This window comes from Ambystoma mexicanum, unplaced genomic scaffold (assembly GCF_040938575.1).
Source record: "Ambystoma mexicanum isolate Mex_15411 unplaced genomic scaffold, UKY_AmexF1_1 Mex_scaf12, whole genome shotgun sequence".
NCBI lineage: Eukaryota > Metazoa > Chordata > Amphibia > Caudata > Ambystomatidae > Ambystoma > Ambystoma mexicanum.
In genome coordinates this window covers 419,959-443,289 of record NW_027182347.1, presented here as the reverse complement: position 1 = coordinate 443,289, position 23,331 = coordinate 419,959, and positions in this window count along the sequence as shown.

The following is a 23,331-nucleotide window of genomic DNA, read 5'->3' as shown; positions in this document are numbered from 1 at the left end:
ATCAGGGGCCCTGAGCACAGGGGCCTGGCACAAGGAGTCTTTCAAGCCATTGAAGGCCTTCTCACACTCGTCAGTCCAAGTTACCTTCTTGGGTTTCTTCGGAGTTGTGAGGGCAGTCAGAGGAGCAGCTATGGTGCCATAGTCTGCCATAAAATTGCGGTAATAACCCGTGAGTCCTAAGAAGGCTCTCACTTGGGTTTGTGTAGTGGGGGTAGGCCAGTCTTGTACTGCTTGTACTTTACTGGGGAGAGGCTGTATCCTTCCTCCACCTACTTCATGCCCAAGGTAAACCACTGAGCCTTGTCCAATCTGGCATTTACTCGCCTTTATGGTCAAGTGGGCTTTCTGAAGAGCCTGGAGCACAATCCCGAGGTGTTTCACATGGTCTTCCCAGGTGGCACTGAAAACTGCTATATCGTCCAGATATGCAAGACAGAATTCGTCCAACCCATTCAACACATGATTCACAAGCCTCTGGAAAGTGGCAGGTGCATTCTTCAATCCGAACGGCATTACCCGGAATTGGTAAAGCCCGTCGGGAGTTGAAAATGCTGTCTTCTCCTTGGCATGTTCTGCTAAAGCTATTTGCCAATAGCCCGCAGTCAGGTCAAACGTGCTGAGGTACTTGGAGGCACCCAAGGTATCCACCAGCTCGTCAGTTCGAGGCAAGGGGTGAGCGTCTGTCTTGGTGACAGCATTCAGAGCCCTGTAATCCACGCAGAACCTCAATTCAGAAGTGCCTGCCTTTGGAACCAATACCACAGGACTGGACCAAGGACTACTAGAGGGTTCAATCACCCCAAGGTCTAACATCTTGTTGACCTCGGTCTTAATATAAGACCGTACTTTATCCGACATCCTGTATCCCCTACTTTTGGTAGGTACACTGTCTCCTGTGTCAATGTTATGTTTGCACCAAGGTGTCAAACCAGGCGACTGTGAAAACAGGGGGGAAAACTGCCTAAGCAAACTTTTCACCTCAGCCTGCTGATCAGAAGTCAGGTGAGGGGCCACTCGGACACCCTCAACGGAGCTATCTGAAGGACCGCTTTGGAACAGGTCGGGAAGAGGTTCTGACTCCTCTTCCTCAACGTCTGACGCCAGTAGCAGTGCTGCGATTTCGACTCTTGGGACGAAAGCCTTCAGCCTATTTACGTGGAACACTTTTGGAGCCTGTCCAGGCCTTCCAAGGTCCACTAAATAGTTCACCTCACCCAGGGGCTCCACCACTGTGTAAGGGCCTGACCATTTGTCCTGTAAAGCGCGAGGCCTTATAGGGTTCATGATCAGGACTTGCTGACCAGGGGTAAAGTGAATTAAGGAAGCTTTCTGGTCGTACCAATGTTTCACCAGCGCTTGTCCTGCCTTCAACTTTTCACTAGCCAAGCCCATCAGGAGTACCATCCGTTTTCTGAGCCCTAGCACATAGTCAACTACATTGGTAGTAACAGGGGGAGTGGGCATCTCCCATCCCTCTTTGACGATGGCTAAGGGTCCCCGTACGGGATGACCGAACAGAAGTTCGAAGGGGCTGAAGCCAACACCCTCCTGTGGTACCTCTCTGTAGGCAAACAACAAGCATGGTAAAAGAAGGTCCCATTTCCTCCTCTGGGGCTCCTCCAGAGCCCCAATCATGCTCTTTAGCGTTCTGTTGAAACGCTCCACCAGACCATTGGTCTGGGGGTGGTATGCAGAAGAGAACTTGTAGGTGACCCCACATTCTTTCCACATAGCCTGCATATACTTCGACATAAAGTTGCTGCCACGATCTGACACAACTTCTTTAGGGAAGCCAACCCTAGTAAATATGCCGAGTAACGCTTTTGCAACTGACTTGGCAGTTACAGTCTTTAATGGGATGGCCTCAGGATACCTGGTTGCATGGTCGACCAGCACCAGGATAAACCTATTGCCTGAGGATGTTTGCGGGTCAAGGGGACCAACGATGTCGATCCCTACCCTTTCAAATGGTACCCCCACAACTGGGAGCGGTACCAACGGAGCTTGGATTGTCGCGCCAACCTTACCAGACAACTGGCAGGAGGCACAACTCCTGCAGTGACTTTCTACTTGCACCCCCATCTTGGGCCAGTAGAAGTGCATAGATAACCTTTGCTTGGTCCTCTTCATTCCAAGGTGACCAGCAAGGGGAACTTCATGCGCCAACTGCAGGAGGAAGGGTCTAACAGAAAGGGGAACCACCAACCTCCTATGGTCTCCTTCTGTAGACTCTGTGGGCTCACTGTACAGGAGTCCACCTTCCCAATAAATCCGATGCTTCCCAGGAGGTTCACCCTCAAGCTGGGAGCAGGCCTGTCTCCTTAGGCCTTCCAGAGATGGGCACTCACGTTGGCCCTTACTGAAGTCGTCCCTATCAGGACCTCCTTCAACTAACAAGTCTTTTAGTTCAGGATGGTCGTTGGGGTCGAACACTTCAGGCATCGCCACCTCCTCGTCAGGCTCGGGCGATTGACCAACTCCCTCCACCGCAGTGGTAGGCGAGTTCGGGGGAATATTCTCTTTCCCCCGTCGGGACTTGTTGACTCCTTTCGCCTTGGGTTTCCCCTTCGGCTGGGGCGGCGTATTGGACTTGGCCAATGCTGCCCGTGCTTGAGACCGTGTGTAGGGTCTTTCGGCAGTGTCTCCTACGAGCCCTAGAGCTCTGAGATCATTGCCCAACAAGACCTTTCCCGGGACGTTTCTCTGAATGCTCACTGGAATCCTAACTGCTGTACCATTTAAAGTTAGATTAACAGGGATCACGGGAAACATACGGAGGGGGCCGTCAGCCAACTTAGTGGGCATCAGAGTAGCTCTGGCAACTTCCTCTGAGTCTACCAAGGTAGAATCCACTACAGTTCGACTGCACCCACTATCCCTAAGAGCTGGAGTATCCACTCCATTGATCAGCACACTGTCTTTAAAGTAGTGCTTGGTATTATCCGGAATCCTAGCATACGCCTCTGCGACTTTAGGCTCCCAGGAACCCAGGGACACTAAAACTACCTCAGCCTCTATTCCGCTGGGAAATGAGTCTGAGGAGAAGGATGCTCCTGTAATCTCTTCTTCCTCGTAGGAGGAGAAGGCCAGATTAGCGGAGTGGACCCCCAAAGGTCTAACCTTACAACGGGGATCCCCCTTCACATGGTCAGTTGCTCCACAAGAAAAACAAGCCCCATTGGGTCTGTTTACGTAGGGAGGCTTATTATAACCAGAGTTCTGTTTCGGAGGCGAACCTCCACTACCCTGTGAGTTCTCGGATGGCTTACCCTTATTTTTCTTTTTGTGGCCCTTATGGGAAGAAGATTTAGCAGATTCCCCACCCTCCACATCTTTGGACTTTTTCCCTTCCTCCTGCTTACCAGGATGAGTTTTGTCCTTATGGGACACTCGATGTGACACCCATAAATCTGCTGCAATGGCCAGCTTCTTAGGATCTATCTCCTTCGAATCGGCCAAATGCTGCTTAAGCTCCGGGGAAGAAGAAGCAAAAATGTGTTCCAGCATGACCAGATTGATCATGCCTTCGAAGGTAGAAACCTTATAACCTTCAACCCAGCCAGTTAAGTTTTTTAGGGACTCAGCTACATACGACACCCAAGTACCACCTTCCTTTTTCTTATACTCTCTAAACCTTTTCAAATATTGGGTCGGAGTCTTCCCAAACTTTAAAATGAGAGTCTGCTTCAACATTGCAAAATCAGCGCGCTCAGCCTTCGACATTTCCATAATGGCACTGCAACCAGAATGGGGCAGTCTGCTGAGTAACCATGCAATCTTATCCGCATTATCAACCTCTTGAACCTCGCATGCATACTCAAACGCATTCAACCAGTCCATAATGTCATTTCGTTCCTCATACACACTGAGCAGATCTTTTGGAAACCGTGGATGAGAGGAAGCCCCAGAACCATGTCCAGGACCCTTGGACCCATTTGCGAACTGAAGCTTGGCCAGTTCCAACTGGTGATCCCTGTCTTTTTGTTTTTCTGCCTGGTCGATTTTCAGTTTGGCTATGCTGAATTCAAGCTCCTGCTGCCTAAACCGCAGCTCTTGCTTCTTGAATTCAAGCATAGCCTCCCCATCAATACTGGCAGAGGAAACATTAGACATTACATCCTCCCTGTCCTCGTGGTCGTGATGGATCAGTGCAGCGGCAGAACCGTCGGTTCTGCCAGTGAGAGCAGCCCCACCACCTTCTGCACTGTCCTCGGAAGTTATAGCGTCAAGCTGCGCTTCTTGCCACGCCACGATTCTCTGGATCATTTCCAATTTAGTGCCTTGAGAGGAAACCCCTCTCTCCGCACACATCTTCTTCAATGTTTCAGATTTCGAAGCATTTAAGGTTAACAAAGTATTCGTTTCCATACTGTTGATAGGACTATGGCCTTTTTAACGTTATATTCAATACTTTACTGCGTGTCCTGGTTGGAATAACCTGAAAACGCCTTAGCTCGTGCGCAACACTGGATACCTTCAGTCGTATCCCACCGCTGTACACCAATTTGTTAAGACGGATTTCTGAACTCTGTCCTGGTGGCGCAGAGGTTCAGAAGGCCAACCTAATTACTTGGAACAGGGTAACCTCTGGACAAGCCAGACCAATCAAGGTAGCGATCGCGGCGGTCAAGACTAGGTCTCAAGAGGGGTGAGGGTGACTGAAAGCCCGCAATGAGCACACAAAGCAAGAGCGCTTACAAACTACTCCAAACAGTTGTTTATATCAAAAATAGATACACATTTATTATAAGGCCTTGAAACTAATAACTACAGTAAAAGCAGCAATATACAACGATATTAAACCAACACATACACTATCCACCCAATATATATACAGAATACCCAGTTTCACAGCATTAGCAGCACGAAATATGTTATCCACCTGCAGGGGAAGGAAAACAGGCAGTGCGAACCAATGCGTGTGATATGTCCGCCTTCTGAGGCCCCTAACTAGATGGTAGTCCAATCCCTACGAAGAGTGGAGCCTAGCGCTCAAAAGTACCTGCACACGCCGGTGCCAATGGGCAGAAGGTGAAGCTCTTCGGAGGACGTTGAACAGCTCTGTAGGGAGCTCTAATGAAGGAGAACACGGTCCGCGACTCTAGCGCAGCCTCCACTGTGAGGCAGAAGCAGGGCGCGAGTACGGACAAGGGGTGCTGTATTTACAGCGGGGAAAAGCAAGGGGCACTGCAGGAGGGCGACCAGATCCTAGCTAATCTACTCACCGGTCCCCGAAGCAAGCAGGCCCGAGCTTCTCCTCGATAGATACAGCTTCTGGCAGGTTCTGAAGAGCAGGGAACGTCTCGTCGTCGTGCAGAGTAAAAAGACGTCCCGATCGAAGAAACAAGCACAGTTTTGTCGCCACAGCAGGGCAACGGAACGGCCGGGGGTATTCAAGCCAAACGAGCACTGCTCACCTCTAGCTTAGGACTGCTAAGCAAACGAAGCGTGTGAGCATGCCCCGGACTCAGAATACCACCCAACCTGTCGGCGATTACAGAGCAGGCCTCCTTAGTAAGCTGGTCAGTCAACTGGATGGCCCAGAGACACTTCCGAAGGCTTACAGCAGGAGTTGATGAAGGTGCCGGGAATAGCTGGTCCTGCTATTCCAATAGGTCGAAGCGCCAGTACAGGCCTTCTTGTTCGATCTTAGGTGGAAAGGGCTTCACCGGACGACAGCAATGAGGAGCAGAAGTTCTTCAGGGGGTCACCAGCGATTCCTCGGTCCAGCCTCGTGTTCGCAGGATACTTGGCTCCTGTATCCCTGGGTTCGTAAGAACTCAGGAGATCGACATGGTAGTGGTGTTTCCAGCTCCCTCTTATCCACGGTTCCCTTCGCGCCAAAACGGAGGGGAGCCAATGGGAGATCCGCTCATCAACACACATACCATACGTGGACCAATCACGGACCACAGTGGTCCCAGGCATTCACACCACCCTAGACTCTCTGGCACCCAGGATGTGTATTGGGACCAGACAGCCCAGCCCACATCCTGGGGGCACTCAAACGACATGTAGAAGCCCGCGAAAGCAACCGTGTTTCGCGGGAAACTACATGCCCAAATAAGGAAGGCCCCGGGTCGCCTGACCCGGGGGAAGGTAAAGGGAGCAAGACGGACAGTGGACGAGACAAAGGAGCCTCGTGGTCCGGCCATTTTGGGTAGCCGGGCCACCCTTTTGTGTTCGCGGCAAAAAGGTGCTCAGAACGGCAAAAGGAGCTCAAAATAAACCAAATGATCGCTGCCACCAGCCCAGTCCCTGAATGACTTGCACCGATCCAAAAACCATCCTATAAGAGTGTCTAGGGTCTGTAGAAGGCTAGAGACCCAAGAGAGCTGTAACTTAGCTTACAGTGCCCTCTTGTGTCGTGTTGCACTAAAATGGCGACACGATAAAAGAAACTACGGGAAACAGCGTTCCCCGGTACTGACTGTCTTAAGGGCATGTCAGTTTCCCCGTAAGAAAGGAGCGAAAGCCCAGAGGAGTACAGCAGAAGGCTGCACTTCTCTGGCAAAGTCAAGAAAACAGGTTGAAAACAATAGCAAAAAGTTTAGGGGTTGCCACATGGAAGGAAAGTTCCCTACAATAACGAAATCTTTCCTAACACTTCCTATAACATGAGATGTGATATCCAAATCCTTCCCCTTCCAAACCAGAGACCCTCCCTTTAGCATGAGATGTGATATCCAAATCCTTCCCATTCCAATCCTGAGACATTTCTGATAGCATGAGATGTGATATCTCAATGCCTCTAATACCAAACCTGAGATCCTACCTCTAACATGAAATGTGATATCCAACTCCTTCCCCTTGCAAACCTGAGAGCCTTCCTATAGCATGAGATGTGATATCGAAGTATTTCCCATTCCAATCCTGAGACCCTTCCTATAACATGAGATGTGATATCCAATTCCTTCCCATTCCAACCTGAGACCCTTCCTATGGCATGAGATGGGATATCCAACTACTTCCAAATCCAATCCTGATACCCTTCCGATAGCATGAGATGTGATATCTCAATCCCTCTAATACCAAACCTGAGATCCTTCCTATAACATGAGATGTGATATCAAAATCCTTCCCCTTCCAAACCTGAGACCCTCCCTTTAGCATGAGATGTGATATCCAACTCCTTCCCATTCCAATCCTGAGACCCTTCTGATAGCATGAGATGTGATATTCAATGCCTCTAATACCAAACCTGAGATCCTACCTCTAACATGAAATGTGATATCCAACTCCTTCCCTTTCCAAACGTGAGAGCCTCCCTATAGCATGAGATGGGATATTCAAGTCCTTCCCATTCCAATCCTGAGACCCTTCCTATAGCATGAGATGTGATATCTCAATGCTTCTAATACCAAACCTGAGACCCTTCCTATAACATAAGATGGGATATCCAACTCCTTCCCATTCCAATCCTGAGACCCTTCCGATAGCAGAGATGTGATATCTCAATGCTGATACCAAACCTGAGACCCTTCCTATGGCATGAGATGTCATATACAACTCCTTCCCATTCCAATCCTGAGACCCTTCCTATAGCATGAGATGTGATATCTCAATGCTTATACCAAACCTGAGACCCTTCCTATAGCATGAGATGTGATATCCAACTCCTTCCAATTCCAATCCTGAGACCCTTCCTATAACATGAGATGTGATGTCTCAATGCTTCTAATACCAAACCTGAGATCCTTCCTATGGCATGAGATGTCATATAAAACTCCTTCCCATTCCATTCCTGAGACCCTTCCTATAGCATGAGATGTGATATCCAACTCCTTCCCATTCCAATCCTGAGACCCTTCCTATAGCATGAGATGTGATATCCAAATCCTTCCCATTCCAATCGTGAGACCCTTCCTATAGCATGAGAACCATCCAATAACATATGTGAAATCCAAATCCTTCCCTTTCCAAACCTGAGACCCTTCCGATAGCATTAGATGTGATATCTCAATGCTTCTAAAACCAAACATGAGAACCATCCTATAACATGAGATGTGAAATCCAAATCAATGCTTCTCAATCCTGTGATAGCTTGAGATGTGATATCCAACTCCTTCCCATTCCAATCCTGAGACCCTTCCTATACCATGAGATGTAATATCTCAATGCTTCTAATACCAAACCTGAGACCCGTCCTAAAACATGAGATGTGAGATCCAAATCCTTCCCCTTCCAAACCTGAGAACCTTCCTATAGCTTGAGATGTGATATCAAACTCCGTCCCATTCCAATCCTGAGATAGCTTGAGATGTGATATCCAACTCCTTCCCATTCCTATCCTGAGACCCTTCCGATAGCAGAGATGTGATATCTCAATGCTTGTACCAAACCTGAGACCCTTCCTATGGCATGAGATGTGATATCCAACTCCTTCCCATTCCAATCCTGAGACCCTTCCTATAGCATGAGATGTGATATCTCAATGCTTCTAATACCAAACCTGAGACCCGTCCTAAAACATGAGATGTGAGATCCAAATCCTTCCCCTTCCAAACCTGAGAACCTTCCTATAGCTTGAGATGTGATATCCCAAAGCTTCTAATACCAAACCTGGGACCCGTCCTATAACATGAGATATGATATCCAAATCCTTCCCCTTCCAAACCTGAGACCCTTCCTTTAGCATGAGATGTGATATCCAAATCCTTCCCATTCCAATCCTGAAACCCTTCCTATAGCATGAGATGTGATATCTCAATGTTTCTAATAAAAAACCTGAGACCCTTCCTATAGCAAGAGATGTGATATCCAAATCCTTCCCATTCCAATCCTGAGACCCTTCCTATAACATGAGATGTGATATCCAACTCCTTCCCATTCCAACCTGAGAACCTTCCTATAGCATGAGAAGGGATATCCAACTCCTTCCCATTCCAATCCTGAGACCTTCCTATAGCATGAGATGTGATATCTCAAAGCTTCTAATACCAAACCTGCGACCCGTCCTATAACATGAGATATGATATCCAAATCCTTCCCCTTCCAACCCTGAGACCCTTCCTTTCAGCATGAGATGTGATATACAAATCCTTCCCATTCCAATCCTGAAACCCTTCCTATAGCATGAGATGTGATATCTCAATGTTTCTAATAAAAAAACTGAGACCCTTCCCATAGCAAGAGATGTGACATCCAAATCCTTCCCATTCCAATCCTGAGATCCTTCCTATTGGATGAGATGTGATATCCAACTCCTTCCCATTCCAATACTGAGACCCTTCCTATACCATGAGATGTGATATCTCAATGCTTCTACCAAAACTGAGACCCTTCGTTTAGCATGAGATGTGATATCCAACTCCTTCCCATTCCAATCCTGAGACCCTTCCTATAGCATGAGATGTGAAATCTCAATGCCTCTAATACCAAACCTGAGATTCTTCCTATAACATGAGATGTGATATCTCAATGCTTCTAATACCAAACCTGAGACCCTCCCTTTAGCATGAGATGTGATATCCGACTCCTTCCCATACCAATCCTGAGACCCTTCTGATAGCATGAGATGTGATATCTCAATGCCTCTAATACCAAACCTGAGATTCTTCCTATAACATGAGATGTGATATCTCAATGCTTCTAATACCAAACCTGAGACCCTCCCTTTAGCATGAGATGTGATATCCGACTCCTTCCCATTCCAATCCTGAGACCCTTCTGATAGCATGAGATGTGATATCTCAATGCTTCTAATACCAAACCTGAGACCCTTCCTATAACATAAGATGGGATATCCAACTCCTTCCCATTCCAATCCTGAGACCCTTCCGATAGCAGAGATGTGATATCTCAATGCTTATACCAAACCTGAGACCCTTCCTGTGGCATGAGATGTCATATACAACTCCTTCCCATTCCAATCCTGAGACCCTTCCTATAGCATGAGATGTGATATCCAACTCCTTCCCATTCCAATCCTGAGACCCTTCCTATAGCATGAGATTTGATATCTCAATGCTTCTAACACCAAACCTGAGATCCTTCCGATAGCATGAGATGTGATATCTCAATGCTTCTAATACCAAACCTGAGATAATTCCTATAACACGAGATGTAATATCCAAATCCTTCCCCTTCCAAACCTGAGACCCTTCCTTTAGCATGAGATGTGATATCCAACTCCTTCCCATTCCAATCCTGAGATCCTTCTGATAGCATTGGATGTGATATACAACTCCTTCCCATTCCAATCCTGAGACCCTTCTGATAGCATGAGATGTGATATCTCAATGCCTCTAATACCAAACCTGAGATCCTACCTCTAACATGAAATGTGATATCCAACTCCTTCCCCTTCCAAACCTGAGAGCCTTCCTATAGCATGAGATGTGATATCCAAGTCCTTCCCATTCCAATCCTGAGACCCTTCCTATAGCTTGAGATGTGATATCCAACTCCTCCCCATTCCAATTCTGAGACCCTTCCTATAGCATGAGATGTGATATCTCAATGCTTCTAATACCAAACCTGGGACCCTTCCTATAACATGAGATGGGATATCCAAGTCCTTCCCATTCCAATCCTGAGACCCTTCCTATAGCATGAGATGTGATATCTCAATGCTTCTAATACCAAACCTGAGACCCTTCCTATAACAAGAGATGTGATATCCATGTCCTTCCCATTCCAATCCTGAGACCCGTCCTATACCATGAGATGTGATATCTCAATGCTTCTAATACCAAACCTGAGACCCTTCTGTAGTATCGGGAATGGTAAGAAGACATCTGGGTTCAGGTAAGGCACAGGAGACCAGTATATATAAAAGGAGTGAGTTTATTTATAAGTTACAGAGTTACAGGGCTAGTTATATAGAAAGGGGCAGAGAGCTAAACAGATGACATCCTTTCAGTCAGGTTCTCCCATCCTGTGTTCCCAACTGTAGTTCCTGAAACCCTCAGGTCCCATCACATTCCATATGACATAGCTGTATTCTACTAGCAGCACTGTGTGCACCCAGTGCAAATAGATAGGTACAATACTACACATCTCCCTCTCTTCAATTGAACACTAAACAAAGCATCACAAACCAAGCATTAAAAGAGGCTCTCAAAATTACACACTCCTGCAAATCCGTAAAACCTATACAACATTCACAACCAAGAAAGCGTATCCACATTCACGTAACTAACAATCAAAACAATCAAATACACAAATCACCACCTGCCCGGGACTGCCACTCCCGGGCCTCACAACTGCCACTTGCGAGCACATACGTTCTTTGCCACACTCTCAACCATCAAAGCGTATCTCCTCCCACTCCACCTGTCACATGGAGACAAGGGTCTGCCACACCCAGCACAACCGCGTACTCACGCAACCATCAGGAACTATCTAACATTCATATGAACCTCTTATATTTTATCCTTATCAACATTACATTTGCCTCACAACCATAACTGCATAACTACATACACCACCATTCCTCTCCGAAACACCTGTGGTTTGCGCCATCACATATTCACATACACACCCTGCCATAAGAAACAATGAAAAGTGGGAAAATGCAGAAAAGAAAACTCACAAAACAAAGATCACATTAAAACAACGCAACTGGAAAAGAACAGCGCGAGAAGAGAATACACCGCGACAGAGACTGATCAGATCTGAGTCCAAGTGCAAAAGATCTTTGAAAACAAAATTGTTTTGAATGCAGCCAAAAATTGAAAGCATCCAAAGTTTTAAAAAACATGTTAGGCCAAGGAAAATAAACCGGTAATATATTAATATGCATGCCATAAGTACTATGCCCAAAAATTGTATACGTACCACGCAACATTCGTGTCACATTTAACCATAGGGCTTTCTCATTTAACATGAAATCACTCATTTTTTTCACTCATGTATTGCATGACATCAGAACGATGCTGTGCCAAAATATTATACTATAACATGGCATCAGAACGATGCTGTGCCATTTAAATTATACTTATTACAATCCACATCATGGATAATATATCATTAATGAACATATTTCCCCTTTGGATTGATACACATTTAAAATATCAATATGCATTGCAAATATATATATGAATTGCAGCATTTGGAGACCTGAAAATCCTATAATATTGTTAAACACTACACACAGGAAAAAAACATTTTCTTTTTCTTTGTGTTGTTTGTTGGTTAGGTTGTTGGTGTGATATAGTGTTATGCATAAACACACACAACCTCTCTCCCTCATAAAGTGAATGCAATCACCAATTGCACTCTGTCACCCTTTTAAATATTGGCATATGCATCCATACAAGGTAACATATACTACCATGGCACACACCCTAAACATTCAGATTATGGCAATACTGACTGGTTCCTATTAGTTGCAAGCATTATAAAATTTCATTACTATTAAACATTTAAATAGATTGAAGTGCATAAAATACACATGAAACATCAGCCAGAAACATTTCTGTACTTAAAAGTAAAATGTCCATGAATTACACGTGGAATAAACACTGCTTTCATTAGTGTGGAAGGCATTGCTAATGCCCCCTTCATTTCGTACCATAAATAAGTTCTGGCAGGTTAATGGCAAAGTAAATCATTAACCTTTAACCTTGTCTCGGCAGCGCTGCGGTTTATAAAACACAGTACCTGTCAATTCGTCCATTTCTCCATGAAGTACTGCCAACACTCTGTAAATACAGCAGCAAACGTATCGGCATTCATTTTAATTAAAACCCATTTCATTGTGCTCCAGATGCAGCGCTGGTGTTGCACTGCGAGTCATCTGCTTTCCTTTTAAAATTGACCAGAACATCTCCATCGTAACGCGGTGTATAAATCCCTGGAGGTTAACATCCCATCCTCGTCGCCATTTGTAGTATCAGGGATGGTAAGAAGACATCTGGATTCAGGTAAGGCACAGGAGACTTGTATATATAAAAGGAGTAAGTTTATTTATAAGTTAGAGTTACAGGGCTAGTTATATAGAAAGGGGCAGGGAGCTAAACAGATGACATCCTTTCAGTACGGTTCTCCCATCCTGTGTTACCAACTGTAGTTCTTGGAACCTTCAGGTCCCATCACATTCCATATGACATAGCTGTGTTCTACCATCAGCAGCACTGTGTGCACCCAGTGCAAATAGATAAGTACAACACTACACATCTCCCTCTCTTCAATTGAACACCAAACAAAGTATCACAAACCAAGCATTAAAAGAGGCTATCAAAATTACACACTCCTGCAAATCCGTAAAACCATTACAACATTCACAACCCAGAAAGCGTATCCACATTCACGTAACTAACAATCAAAACAATCAAGTACACAAATCACCACCTGCCCGGGACTGCCACTCCCGGGCCTCACAACTGCCACTTGCGAGCACATACGTTCCTTGCCACACTCTCAACCAACAGAGCGTATCTCCTCCCACTCCATCTGCCACCTGGAGACAAGGGTCTGCCACACCCAGCACAACCGCGTACTCACGCAACCATCAGGAACTATCTAACATTCATATGAACCTATTATATTTTATCCTTATCAACATTTGCCTCACAACCATAACTGCATAACTACATACACCACCATTCCTCACAGAAATACCTGTGGTTTGCGCCATCACATATTCACATACACACCCTGCCATAAGAAACAATGAAAAGTGGGAAAATGCAGAAAAGAAAACTCACAAAACAAAGATCACATTAATACAACGCAGCTGGAAAAGAACAGCGCGAGAAGAGAATACACCACGACAGAGACTGATCAGATCTGAGTCCAAGTGCAAAAGATCTTTGAAAACAAAATTGTTTTGAATGCGGCCAAAAATTGAAAGCATCCAAAGTTTAAAAAAAAACATGTTAGGCCAAGGAAAATAAACCGGTAATATCTTCACATGCATGCCATATGTAATATGCCCAAAAAATGGTATACATACCATGCAACATTCATGTCACATTTAACCATAGGGCTATCTCCTTTAACATGGAGATCATTCAGCAATTTCACTTATATATTTCATGACATCAGAACGATGCTGTGCCAAGAAAAAAATATTATACTCTAACATGACAACAGAACGATGCTGTGCCACTTAAATTATACTTATTCCAATCCACATCTTGGATAATATATTATTAATGAACATATTTCCCCTTGGAAATAACACATTTAAAATATCAATATGCATTGCAAACATATATGAAATACAGCATTTGAAAACCTGAAAATCTTATAATATTGTTAAACACTACACGCAGGAAAAAAACATTTTTTTTCTTTGTGTTTGTTGGTTAGGTTGTTGGTGTGATATAGTGTTATGCATAAACCCATACAACCACTCATCCTCATAAAGTAAATGCAATCACCTATTACACTATTCACCCTTTTAGTCATTAGCACTTACCAATACATACATTCATGGCACAATCCATAATAATAATAATACATTGCATCAGATTTAAACATGCAATTAAAATTCCACATAAAAACTGAGAATAATATCATCAAAACTGAAAATTGTCCATGAATTGCTCGAAGACATATATCGGGAGTAAAAACAATATGTTCCTCAAAATTATCAGTTTCCAGCAAAATGAGGCAAAACATATTTAACTGGCATTCTCAATAAAATTGATAACGTGCATATATAGTCCATAATTTACACGTTGACTGTAACTGCATTCGAAACACAAGAGGAAACACCAAAAGTACCTGTGCCTCGTGTTTACTCAGCATGAAAATCAGAAACGTTGTCAGTGCCATAAATTTCACGCAGAAAATATCCGCAGCAACACGAAAACACACAGTGCCCTTAGTGCTCTCGTTGGCGTGAAAGGCATGCAAAAGCCCCCTTCAGTAAGCATCATAAATAAACTCTGGCAGGTTAATGGCAAAGTAAATAAATAGTTTCAATCGCGGCAACGCTGTGCTGAATAATTAAACCGTACCCGTCGCATCATCTCATGCAAGAATGTGTCATCCATCCATAAATCCGCTGGAACTGCTGCCGGTGAATTTCTTCACAATCAGCACACGACTGCTGTGAAATCATTTTTAATAGGAATCCTAGATTAAATGCTTTTAAAATCCCTTGTGCATTTAACACAGCGCTTCCCTTGACGATGAGATGTTCACAATATTGCCTGCCCTCACACGATAACGTGGGAAATACACTGGATTCTACAAAGCCTCCTTAGGAAACGTCATCACGCCAGGCACGCAGCTAGGGCTTTTCCTTTAAAGTTCATGTCTCATACGGAAACAAATGCAGGCATTTCTCTGCGCAGCAAATGGAACTTAGAATTCCAAGTTCATAACATTCTGAACTCTGCCAACACAATGGAGCACTATGCAACGTCATCATTTGTCTGAGGTAATCTGTGGTGTACAGAACACCGGCACCTCCATATTAAGGACGGTGTGGTCACCGCTGCACATAATATACCAGTGACTGTGTAGCCCCATTTTACACTTCTGTTGTGTGTCGCTCGGAAGTCTCATTCACACCAGCCCTGTAACTCAGCAGCTGCAATGAGCACCCTAGCCCTTAATTAAACGCTGCTGCAACTCCCCAGGCATGCCGCACAGTACCTTAATCGATGCTCTTCAACAGTCTTTTGCGTGCCGGCTGCCTGCCACATAGATACAAAATGGCAGGACTTATACCTTGTGTAGGCTGATATATGAAGTATCTCACTGGAAGCAGGCGCTGGGCTGTGCCACTGCTGGGCTCATCATGGACCTCTGCCAAGAGCATTTTTGTGATGCCAAGAGTCATCAGGATTTCCATCAGTGGGTCCTTTTATTTTGGGATCAACAGGCAAACATATATCAATCCAACTGGAACCAGCAACACCTGTTAATCCCATCCTCGTCGCCATTTGTAGTATCGGGAATGGTAAGAAGACATCTGGGTTCAGGTAAGGCACAGGAGACCAGTATATATAAAAGGAGTGAGTTTATTTATAAGTTACAGAGTTACAGGGCTAGTTATATAGAAAGGGGCAGAGAGCTAAACAGATGACATTCTTTCAGTCAGGTTCTCCCATCCTGTGTTCCCAACTGTAGTTCCTGGAACCCTCAGGTCCCATCACATTCCATATGACATAGCTGTATTCTACTAGCAGCACTGTGTGCACCCAGTGCAAATAGATAGGTACAATACTACACCTTCCTATAATGAGATGGGATATCCAACTCCTTCCCATTCCAATCCTGAGACACTTCCAATAGCAGAGATGTGATATCTCAATGCTTATACCAAACCTGAGACCCTTCCTATGGCATGAAATGTCATATACAACTCCTTCCGATTCCAGACCTGAGACCCTTCCTATAGCATGAGATGTGATATCCAACTCCTTCTCATTCCAATCCTGAGACCCTTCCTATAGCTTGAGATGTGATATCCAACTCCTTCCCATTCCAATCCTGAGACCCTTCCTATAGCATGAGATGTGATATCTCAATGCTTCTAATACCAAACCTGAGATCCTTCCTATAACATGAGATATGATATCCAAATCCTTCCACTTCCAAACCTGAGACCCTCCCTTTAGCATGAAATGTGATATCCGACTCCTTCCCATTCCAATCCTGAGACCCTTCTGATAGCATGAGATGTGATATCTCAATGCGTATAATGCCAAACCTGAGGTCCTTCCGATAGCATGAGATGTGATATCTCAATGCTTCTAATACCAAACCTGAGATCCTTCCTATAACATGAAATGTGATATCCAAATCCTTCCAAATCCAATCCTGATACCCTTCCGATAGCATGAGATGTGATATCCCAATGCTTCTACAAAACCTGAGACCCATACATGGCATGAGATGTGATATCAAACTCCTTCCCATTCCAATCCTGAGACACTTCCTATAGCATGAGATGTGATATCTCAATGCTTCTAATACCAAACCTGAGACTCTTCCTATAACATGAGATGGGATATCCAACTCCTTCCCATTCCAATCCTGAGACGCTTCCGATAGCAGAGATGTGATATCTCAATGCTTATACCAAACCTGAGACCCTTCCTATGGCATGAGATGTCATATACAACTCCTTCCCATTCCAATCCTGAGACCCTTCCTATAGCATGAGATGTGATATCTCAATGCTTATACCAAACCTGAGACCCATACATGGCATGAGATGTGATATCAAACTCCTTCCCATTCCAATCCTGAGACCATTCCTATAGCATGAGATGTGATATCTCAATGCTTCTAATACCAAACCTGAGACTCTTCCTATAACATGAGATGGGATATCCAACTCCTTTCCATTCAAATCCTGAGACCCTTCCGATAGCAGAGATGTGATATCTCAATGCTTATACCAAACCTGAGACCCTTCCTATGGCATGAGATGTCATATACAACTCCTTCCCATTCCAATCCTGAGACCCTTCCTATAGCATGAGATGTGATATCTCAATGCTTATACCAAACCTGACACCCTTCCTATAGCATGAGATGTGATATCCAACTTCTTCCATTTCAATCCTGAGACCCTTCCTATAGCATGAGATGTGATGTCTCAATGCTTCTAATACCAAACCTGAGATCCTTCCTATAACATCAGATGTGATATCCAACTCCTTCCCATTCCAATCCTGAGACCCTTCCTATAGCATGAGATGTGATATCTCAATGTTTATACCAAACCTGAGACCCTTCCTATAGCATGAGATGTGATATCCAACTCCTTCCCATTCCAATCCTGAGACCCTTCCTATAGCATGAGATGTGTGTTAGGAAAGATTTCGTAATTGTAGGTAATTTTCCTTCCATGTGGCAACCCCCAAACTGTTTGCTGTTGTTTTTCACCTTGTTCTTGACTTTGCCAGAGAAGTGCAGCCTTCAGCCGCACTCCTCTGGGCTTTCGCTCCTTTTCTTACGGGGAAACTGACATGCCCTTAAGACAGTCAGTACCGGGGAACGCTGTTTCCCGTAGTTTCTTTTATCGTGTTGCGGCTTTAGTGCAACATGACACAAGAGGGCACTGTAAGCTAAGTTACAGCTCTCTTGGGTCTCTAGCCTTCTACAGGCCCTAGATACTCTTTTAGGATGGTATTTGATCGGTGCAAGTCATTCAGGGACTGGAATGGTGGCAGCGATCGTTTTGTTTATTTTGAGCTCCTTTTGGCGTTCTGAGCACGTTTTTCGCACTGAACCCAAAATGGTGGCCTGGCTCCCAAAATGGCCAGACCACGAGGCTCCTTTGTCCTGTCCACTGACCGTCTTGCTCCCTTCACCTTCCCCAGGTCGAGCGACCCGGGGCCTTCCTTATTTGGGCATGTACTTTCCCGCGAAACGTGGTTGCTTTCGCGGGCTTCTACATGTCTTTTGTGTGCCTCCAGGGTGTGGGCTGGGATGTCTGGTCCCAATACACATCCTGGGTGCCAGAGAGTCTAGGGTGGTGTGAATGCCTGGGACCACCGTGGTCCGTGATTGGTCCACGTATGGTATGTGTGTTGATGAGCGGATCTCCCATTGGCTCCCCTCCGTTTTGGCGCGAAGGGAACCGTGGATAAGAGGGGGCTGGAAACACCACTACCATGTCGATCTCCTGAGTTCTCACGAACGAAGGAATACAGGAGCCAAGTATCCTGCAACCAAGAGGCTGGACCGAGGAATCGCTGGTGACCCGCTGAAGGAATCCTCCTTTGCACTGCTGTCGTCCTGTGAAACCCTTTCCTCCTTTGATCGAACCAGAAGGCCTGTACTGGTGCTTCGACCTTTGGAATAGCAGGAACAGCTATTCCCGGCGACTTCATCAACTCCTGCCAAGTAAGCCTTCGGAAGTGTCTCTGGGCCATCCAGTTGACTGACCAGCTTACAAGGGAGTCCTGCTCTGTAACCGCCACCAGGTTGTGTTGTATTTCGAGTCCTTGTCACTCTCCCACGCTTCGTACACTTGGCGTTCCCAAGTCTGAAGGGAGGAGTGTACATTTGGCTCGAATACACACGGCCGCTCCGTTGTCCTGCTGCGGCAACAAACTGTGCTGGTTTCGTCGATTGGGACGTCTTTTTGCTCTACACGACTACGAGGCGTTCCCTGCTCTTCTGAACCTGCCAGCTGCTGAAACTAACGTGGAGAAGCCTGGGTCTGCTTGCTTCGGGGACCAGTGAGTAGTTTAGCTAGGATCTGGTCGCCCTCCTGCAGTAGCCCATTGCTTTTCCCCGCTGTGTAAAAACAGCACCCTTTTGTCCGTACTCGCGCTCTGCTTCTGCCCGCTGTGGAGGCTGCGCTTGAGTTGCGGAACCTGTTCTCCTTCTGCTGTGCACTAACCCGAACTGCCTGACTTCCTCCGAAGAGCTTCTCCTTTTGCCCGTTGGCACCAGCGTGTGCAGGTACTTTGAGCACAAGGCTCCACTCTTCGCAGGGCTCGGACTTCCATCTAGTTAGGTGCCTCTGAAGGCGAACTGAGTCTAAAGCATTATCGCACTGCCTGTTTTCCTTCCCTTGCAGGTGGACTACACATTTCGTGCCTCTAATGCTTGAGACTGTCGTATTTGTATATATATTGTGTTGATATGGTATGTGTTGGCTTAATATTGTGATATTGTGATTTTCTCGCTACGGTCGTTGTTTTAAAGGCCTTAAAATAAATGTGTATATATTTTTGATATAACAACTGTTTGGAGTAGTTTGTAAGCGCTCTTGCTTTTTGTGCTCATTGCGGGCTTTCAGTCACCCTCACCCCTCTTGAGACCTAGTCTTGACCGCCGCGATCGCTACCTTGATTGGTCTGGCTTGTCCAGAGGTTACCCTGTTCCAAGTAATTAGGTTGGCCTTCTGAACTTCTGCGCCACCAGGACAGAGTTCAGAAATCCGTCTTAACAATGTGATATCTCAATGCCTCTAATACCAAATCTGAGATCCTTCCTCTAACATGAAATGTGATATCCAACTCCTTCCCTTTCCAATCCTGAGACACTTCCGATAGCAGAGATGTGATATCTCAATGCTTATTCCAAACCTGAGACCCTTCCTATAGCATGAGATGTGATATCCAACTCCTTCCCGTTCCAAACCTGAGACCCTTCCTATAGCATATGTGATATCCAACTCCTTCCCATTCCAAACATGAGACCCTTCCTATAGCAAGAATGTAATATCCAACTCCTTCCCATTCCAATCATAGACCCTTCCTACAGCATGCGATGTGATATCTCAACGCTTCTAATACCAAACCTGAGACCCGTCCTATAACATGAGATGGGATATCCAACTCCTTCCCGTTCCAAAACTGAGACCCTTCCGATAGCATGAGATGTGATATCCAACTCCTTCCCATCCCAATCCTGAGACACTTCCGATTGCAGAGATGTGATATCTCAATGCTTATACCAAACCTGAGACTCTTCCTATAACATGAGATGTGATATCCAACTCCTTCCCGTTCCAAACCTGAGACCCTTCCTATAGCATAAGATGTGATATCCAACTCCTTCCCATTCCAATCCTGAGACCCTTCCGATAGCATGAGATGTGATATCTCAATGCTTCTAATACCAAACCTGAGATCCTTCTTATAACATGTGATGTGATATCCAAATCCTTCCCCTTCCAAACCTGAGACCCTCCCTTTAGCAAAAAATGTGATATCCAACTCCTTCCCATTCCAATCCTGAGACCCTTATGATAGCATGATATGTGATATCTCAATGCCTCTAATACCAAACCTGAGATACTTCCGATAGCATGAAATGTGATATCTCAATGCTTCTAATACCAAACCTGAGATCCTTCCTATAACATGAGATGTGATATCCAAATCCTTCCCCTTCCAAACCTGAGACCCTCCCTTTAGCATGAGATGTGATATCCAACTCCTTCCCATTCCAATCCTGAGACCCTTCTGATAGCATGAGATGTGATATCTCAATGCCTCTAATACAAACCTGAGATCCTACCTCTAACATGAAATATGATATCCAACTCCTTCCCTTTCCAAACCTGAGATCCTGCCTATAGCATGAGATGTGATATCCAAGTCCTTCCCATTCCAATCCTGAGACCCTTCCTATAGCATGAGATGTGATATCTCAATGCTTATACCAAACCTGAGACCCTTCCTATGGCATAAGATGCCATATACAACTCCTTCCCATTCCAATCCTGAGACCCTGCTTATAGCATGAGATGTGATATCTCAATGCTTCTAATACCAAACCTGAGATCTTTCCTATAACATGAGATGTGATATCCAACTCCTTCCCATTCCAATCCTGAGACCATTCCTATAGCATGAGATGTGATATCTCAATGCTTATACCAAACCTGAGACCCTTCCTATAGCTTGAGATGTGATATCCAACTCCTTCCCATTCCAATCCTGAGACCCTTCCTATAGCATGAGATGTGATATCTCAATGCCTCTAATACCAAACCTGAGATCCTTCCTCTAACATGAAATGTGATATCCAACTCCTTCCCCTTCCAAACCTGAGAGCCTTCCTATAGCATGAGATATGATATCCAAGTCCTTTCCATTCCAATCCTGAGACCCTTCCTATAACATGAGATGTGATATCCAACTCCTTCCCATTCCAACCTGAGACCCTTCCTATAGCATGAGATGGGATATCCAACTCCTTCCAAATCCAATCCTGATACCCTTCCGATAGCATGAGATGTGATATCCCAATGCTTCTACCAAACCTGAGACCCATACTATGGCATGAGATGTGATATCAAACTCCTTCCCATTCCAACCTGAGACCCTTCCTATAGCATGAGATGGGATATCCAACTCCTTCCAAATCCAATCCTGAAATCCTTCCGATAGCATGAGATGTGATATCCCAATGCTTCTACCAAACCTGAGACCCATACTATGGCATGAGATGTGATATCCAACTCCTTCCCATTCCAATTCTCAGACTCTTCTGATAGCATGAGATGTGATATCTCAATGCCTCTAATACCAAACCTGAGATCCTACCTCTAACATGAAATGTGATATCCAACTCTTACCCGTTGCAAACCTGAGAGCCTTCCTATAGCATGAGATGTGATATCCAAGTCCTTCCGATTCCAATCCTGAGACCCTTCCTATAACATGAGATGTGATATCCAACTCCTTCCCATTCCAACCTGAGACCCTTCCTATAGCATGAGATGGGATATCCAACTCCTTCCAAATCCAATACGGATACCCTTCCGATAGCATGAGATGTGATATCCCAATGCTTCTACCAAACCTGAGACCCATACTATGGCATGAGATGTGATATCAAACTCCTTCCCATTCCAATCCTGAGACCCTTCCTATAGCTTGAGATGTGATATCAAACTCCTTCCCATTCCAATTCTGAGACCCTTCCTATACAATGAGACTTGATATCTCAATGCTTCTAATACCAAACCTGAGACCCGTCCTATAACATGAGATGTGATATCCAAATCCTTCCCCTTCCAAACCTTAGACCCTTCCTTTATCATGAGATGTGATATCCAACTCCTTCCCATTCCAATCCTGAGACTCTTCCGATATCATGAGATGTGATATCTCAATGCTTCTAATATCAAACTTGAGACCCTCCCTATAGCATGAGATGTGAAAACCAAGGCCTTCCCATTCCAATCCTGAGACCCTTCCTATAGCATGAGATGTGATATCTCAATGCTTCTAATACCAAACCTGAGACCCTTCCTATAACATGAGATGGGAATATCCAACTCCTTCCCATTCCAATCGTGAGACCCTTCCGATAGCAGAGATGTAATATCTCAATGCTTATACCAAACCTGAGATCCTTCCTATAACATGAGATGTGATATCCAACTCCTTCCCATTCCAATCCTGAGACACTTCCTATAGCATGAGATATGATATCTCACTGCTTATACCAAACCTGAGACCCTTCCTATAGCATGAGATGTGATATCCAACTCCTTCCCATTCCAATCCTGAGACCCTTCCTATAGCATGAGATGTGATATCTCAATGCTTCTAATATCAAATTTGAGACCCTCCATATAGCATGAGATGTGATACCCAAGTCCTTCCCATTCCAATCCTGAGACCCTTCCTACAGCATGCGATGTGATGTCTCAATGCTTCTAATACCAAACCTGAGACTCTTCCTATAACATGAGATGGGATATCCAACTCCTTCCCATTCCAATCCTGAGACCCTTCCGATAGCAGAGATGTGATATCTCAATGCTTATACCAAACCTAAGACCCTTCCTATGGCATGAGATGTCATATACAACTCCTTCCCATTCCAATCCTGAGACCCTTCCTATAGCATGAGATGTGATATCTCAATGCTTATACCAAACCTGAGACCCTTCCTATAGCATGAGATGTGATATCCAACTCCTTCCCATTCCAATCCTGAGAC